The following is a 5,404-nucleotide window of genomic DNA, read 5'->3' as shown; positions in this document are numbered from 1 at the left end:
CCCGTTCTCGGCCCTTAAGCTTCCCTTAGCCTTGCCGCCGTACCCGGCCTTCCCCCCTCTTTCGGCCTCGACATTCCTCCTGGCCCTTTCGCAGCCGTCGGCCTAGCCCCCGCACTCGGCAGTTCCGGCTCGCTCGGCCCTAATCCACGCTTGGCCCTTCCGCGAGGGCCGGCCGAACTGGTAGTGACCCTTCATGGGTCCTTTAAAAGAGATATTTCGACGACCAATCGAGCTTGGTCGTCGAACTCTAAAAATCGCGTAACTTGGTGTATATACTAAGTGGCCTATGGGCATTCCATTTCAAGAATAATCTATCCGTTTAATTTTTGTGTCATAACCCCTTTAATATGAAATACAGATGGCGACACGTTTTGAAGAATAGCTTGATGTGCATTTTCCGTCGTGTGCCGCTAGGAACGCCACGTGAAAGACAGAAAAAGCATAGAGTAATCTACACAAGGGAAAGAGTGGCCACTTGACCCGTTTCGCGGCTGAGCGTTTAGTTTTCTCACCGACCGCTAAGTGGTGCCAGTGTGACAAAGAATGAAAATATTTCGTGAGGTTTGTTATAAATAAATACTCAAGTTTTAATTTTATTATATTTAAAATTGTTGCAAGTATCATAAAGGGTGAAATAGTTTTTGTTTACTACGTTAAGAAGATCACGTGATGCACGGGCCAGTTCCGGTTCCTGCAGTTGCTCTGAGAAAGCGGTTGGAGTGGCTGGAGCGGGACGGACGGACGGACGGACGCGGGCGTGGACGGCGTGACCGCATGGTGCCTGACACCTGTCAACGCGTTTTGTGTTGAGCGCATGTGAGCACAGCGAGCAGAATGTGAGCACAACGTGGATATTGTCTGCGCCTAACAGGTTTCTTCAGAAGGTAAGACGTTTTCTCATTTCTTTGTTATTGCTTAGTCGCGAGCAAAACACAGCGTGCGCGGACGAGGGCAAGAGAAAAAAGCAAACTGTATCGTGTCCGTTTGTTTTACCCGTTATTTGCATGCTCAGAGGTCCAACAGTCGCTGCGAAATAAACCTCAGACAGCAGCCGGCTTTTCCCGTGTGTGTTATTATTGTTACATGGGCTGCGCTATCGTACTAAGAGCTACGAATATTTGTGTTTATATCTTACGTTTTTTTCTTTCTCAGATGCCCTCCGGTTGCTACTACGGTAGCTACTGCTGTGTCGCATGGTGCAAAAACAACGGTAAAACGCACAAGAAACCCGGCCCAAAGTTTTTCCGAATCCCCCGTGACGCAAGGTAGGTTGGTGTGAGCTCCTTCTTGTCAATAGTTCCTTGGAACCATTTGCGTACTTGAGCATGTAAAAAATCCCAATAATTTATTTTTCTTCACAATATAATTAATTACTAGAATGCGCTTCTAAATCAAGTGCTAAAGTTGACTGGATGCCTTAACTGTAATGTGGGGATTTGGGCTAAGCGATCTCAGGTCAGTTATATTAATTTTAGTACTGAATTACCACTTTGTCTTTGAAGATAAAAACTGACAAATTAATCTTATAAGACAAAATTGTTAAGCAAAAAAAGCAGCCCTTGATTTGTCTTATACATAGCGTGAATGTAACGTTTTTAATGTGGCTCTAAATTGGGGTTCTAAAGGTGCTGCTTCATGGTGGGGTGAAGTTTCGTGTTTTTTTAATGTGGCTCTAAATTTGAGTTATAAAAGCGCTGCTTCATGGTGGGGTGAATATTGCTCTCTACTGATACTGTCTTTTCCTAAAGAAATGTGAATGTGCACCTGCTGTTAATTAGCTATAATTAACAGCAGGTGCGCGAAAGGACAAACACAAGGGAGGACAAGCACAAGCGCGCTTGTGCTTGTTGTCCTCCCTTGTGTTCGTCCTCTCGCGCAAAAACCATGATTTCTTAGTTGAGCCACTTTTGCACTACTCTGGAGCAGGAACCCAAATTTGTCTGTGTGCGTTGAGACATCCAAAGCAAACCTGCCAAATAAAAATATGTCCCCATCGCTTGCAAGCGGAGCCAAAATGTCGAAGAGAGGGTTGCAGATTGGCATCTGACATTTTGTTCCAAAGTGTGCATTTAACACATTGAAAACAATATATATTCCAGGTCAAAAGCTTGGCTCGACTATGCCAAGAGGTACGATCTTCTTAGAAAGTCTGCTTCGCAACTCTATGCCACCTATCGCCGTCTGCAGTGATCACTTCACTGCAAAAGACTTTATGGACCCAGGGCCAGACTTGTACCGTACGCATTACAAGTAATCAAATTACTTGTAATCGATTACTTTTTGGAGTAATTTTGTAATCAGTTGATTACTTTTACTAGGCAGTAATCAGAAGAGTAATCTGATTACTGTTTGAAGTAATAAAATTACTTGTAACCGTTACAATTTGTCCACGCCCCCCCCCCCCCCCCCCTCCCCCGGCACACGCCTTTTTTTTATGAAACGACAAAAATAAAATTTGCTTTTTCTTTTTTTTTCGAACGGTAAGATTAAAGATTTTTGCGGAGCTGCAGGAAACGAGGTCAATCTCTTTCTATGTACAGTCTCTGTGGAATATCCGTTTTTTTTTTGTTTTTTTTTAATCTGGGAGTGGGAAGCACCAGTGAGTGACAAAGGCCATTCAGGGCAAAGTTTGAGGAAGCAGAATGTGCCTTTGTGAGTCCTTCGTTCAAACTAGAATCCTCACGCACACACACAGAAATAAAAGAAGAAATAAAAAATTCTGCTTAGGGTACCTACTCGCGGCCCGTAGGAGAACCAGAACCGAAGAATGCCTAAAGCGGATGCAAAATATAACAAAGGCAGTTGAAATATTTCCCCATTTCTCCTACGTGGTCTTTGTGACAAGCAATGTTTCGAGTTGAGAAGTGGTCGGGGCGATCTCTTCCGCTAATGATACTACATATGATCCACTTCAAATCCTTGAGCTGCTGCTCTTTGTATAACATGCGAGCTCATCCACATGTGAATAATAAAATGAGCGACGCAAACTTTGAGCGACAACACTTGCTCAAGCTTAACAAGACCTAGAACCCCCTCCGCCCCCCCCCCCCCCCCACACACACACACTGGCGAACGCCCAAATCATCAAACGTCTTCAAACGAATTCTATGCTTGTGTCCGCATCGTGAAGGTGCAACGACCACGAAGAGGGAGCCAGTTTTTCTTTTTCAATACTTGTGCAAATGTGAAAAATAGGTTGGGAGTAGTTCATTGTTATGAGCGCTAAAGATGTGTCTTCACACAATAAAGTAATCGGAAAAGTAACGATTACTTCTTTAAGTAATGTCCAATTACTTTTGCCGTCGAGTAATCAAGTAATCTAATCGAATACTTTTTAGCCAAGAGTAATAGTAATTGTAATCGATTACTTTTTTTTAGTAACGTGTACAAGACTGCCCAGGGCATACAACCCTAGTGCGATCAGCTGTGCCTACTCTTCGTCCTCCCTTAAACTGGGCATCTGCAATAGGTGATTGTAATAATGTGTTTCCTTCATATACACAAAGGTATAAGTAACTTCTCTATGTAGGCTAATAAGCCCATTCTTCCAGGTTCCACTCAGGCAGCCAGCTCGTCTGGCCCTTCACTCCAGTGCAGCTCCGTCGCAGCGAGTCGTGCTGTGCTTGGTAAGAGGCTATCTCGTCACGGTGCACTTCTGTGTCTAATAATGAAACCTTTCCAGACCAGGCAGAGCCCGACAGACTGCAGAATTCACCACTCCCATGCAGCTCCGCAGTAATTCACTCTGCAGCACTCGGTAATATAGAGTTATTTTAAAGCACCAGCCTGTGCCTAATATGCGCACTCTTCCAGACCTAAGTCAGACAACCAGCTCTTCTGGTCGTTTCGCTGGCCACTGTGGTCCAGGTCAACACAGTAAGTGTCCCATTTTGCTTTCGCCACTTTTTGAAACATATTTGTGTGAACCTCTACAGCCAGTAGATAATACAATCTGTCCCAGAAGGATCAGTTTAAAGAATTCTAGGTATATAGTCTTTGCTATAGACCTAGAATAGTCTAGCTATTCTATAATCTATAGTCTTTGCTTCGTGTGTGTGGCATACCGATCTAACCATTTGTATTACTAATGACTGGGGAGGTGTGGGAAACTGGAACACACATATCAAGCGGAGGTTTCAAGAGAATTCTTAATAGTTGTTTTGCGTTTTTCATGCTATTTCAGCCTTTTGAACTTGTAAGGTTATCAAGGATTTTACGTGAAGACATTTAGTACAGAATATTTTACATGACTAGTAAAAGAATAACGTAATTGGTGGTCAGAAGTTTCACTGGCTTTGACAGTGCTTAAATGGTAAAGGACAAGAAGAAAATTCAGGCTTCACTCCACACCTTACCTGGTATGCTACTGGTTAGTGGTGCTTGTACCGGTTAAATCGTATCGCACTCATTGCAACTGTTTTCAATCGAACTGACTTATCGACATTTTTATAGCTGGTCCAAACCATCCTGCCCCTGTTTGCCGCAAGCTCACGAAAGGCCCGAGGACGTTATCAAGCGACTCCAAGCGAGAATTTCCAGCTAAAGAAAGACGATAGCCAGACTGCGGAAGCAGCGGCTGAAGATGCCTCAGACAGCTTCTCAAGCTCTGGAAATATTTCGGCCTCATGTTTCTGAAGAGGTATTTCACCTCATATCATCGCATGTAAAGAATAGGTCGAAGGGCAAGGGGAAGCGATTTCCACTGTGGCTGAAGAAATTTGCGCTACATCTGAATTTTTATGGACCGCGGGCATACCGATTTATGTCTTCAGTGTGCACGCTACCATCTCCGCGTTCACTACGAAGGTGGCTAGCCAATGTCAAAATGACGCCAGGTATCATTCCAGGCATCATGTCATCGATTGCGTCAAAAACAAAGTCATGGAACGAACGCGACCGCATTTGTACCTTAGTGTTTGACGAGAGGATATTGAAAAAGAACTTGTCATACGATGTGGCGCAGGATGTTGTCCTCGGATTTGCAGATGATGGTGTTGAGCGAACTTCTAGTATTGCTGACAGAGCCTAGGTTTTCCTCCTCTCTGGAGTTTCCAGGAGGTGGGTGCAACCTGTAGCATATACTATTGGGCATACGTCAACACCATCCTCTGTAACTCGTAACCTGCTTATGTCATTGATTTAGCAGCTGAAGGACATTGGCATTACTATCAAAGCAGTGGTCTGTGACCAAGGTGCCTCCAACGTAAGTTTGGCGCATCTACTTGGAGTGTCTGTTGAGCAGCCATTCTTCAAAGTAAGAAATGAAAGTGTCTATTTTATTTTTGATGTACCGCACGTGATAAAGACCACCCGTAACAACCTGCGAGCCCACGAGCTTCACATCGGGAGTGAAACTGTAGACTGGAACCACATTGTGCAAATTTACCACTCCACGCACGAGATG

General features: G+C 44.2%; 1 pseudogene; it reads left to right on the top strand.

The window, feature by feature from the left end:
* The first annotated feature begins 746 nt into the window (after positions 1 to 746).
* On the top strand, positions 747 to 3,699 carry LOC120847534 (annotated as a pseudogene).
* The last annotated feature ends 1,705 nt before the right edge of the window (positions 3,700 to 5,404 follow it).

Source organism: Ixodes scapularis, unplaced genomic scaffold, assembly GCF_016920785.2.
Source record: "Ixodes scapularis isolate PalLabHiFi unplaced genomic scaffold, ASM1692078v2 PGA_scaffold2__306_contigs__length_199485367, whole genome shotgun sequence".
In the NCBI taxonomy this organism is placed as follows: Eukaryota; Metazoa; Arthropoda; class Arachnida; order Ixodida; family Ixodidae; genus Ixodes; species Ixodes scapularis.
Note: the sequence above shows the minus strand (reverse complement) of the source record. Positions and strands in the feature narration are given on the sequence as shown.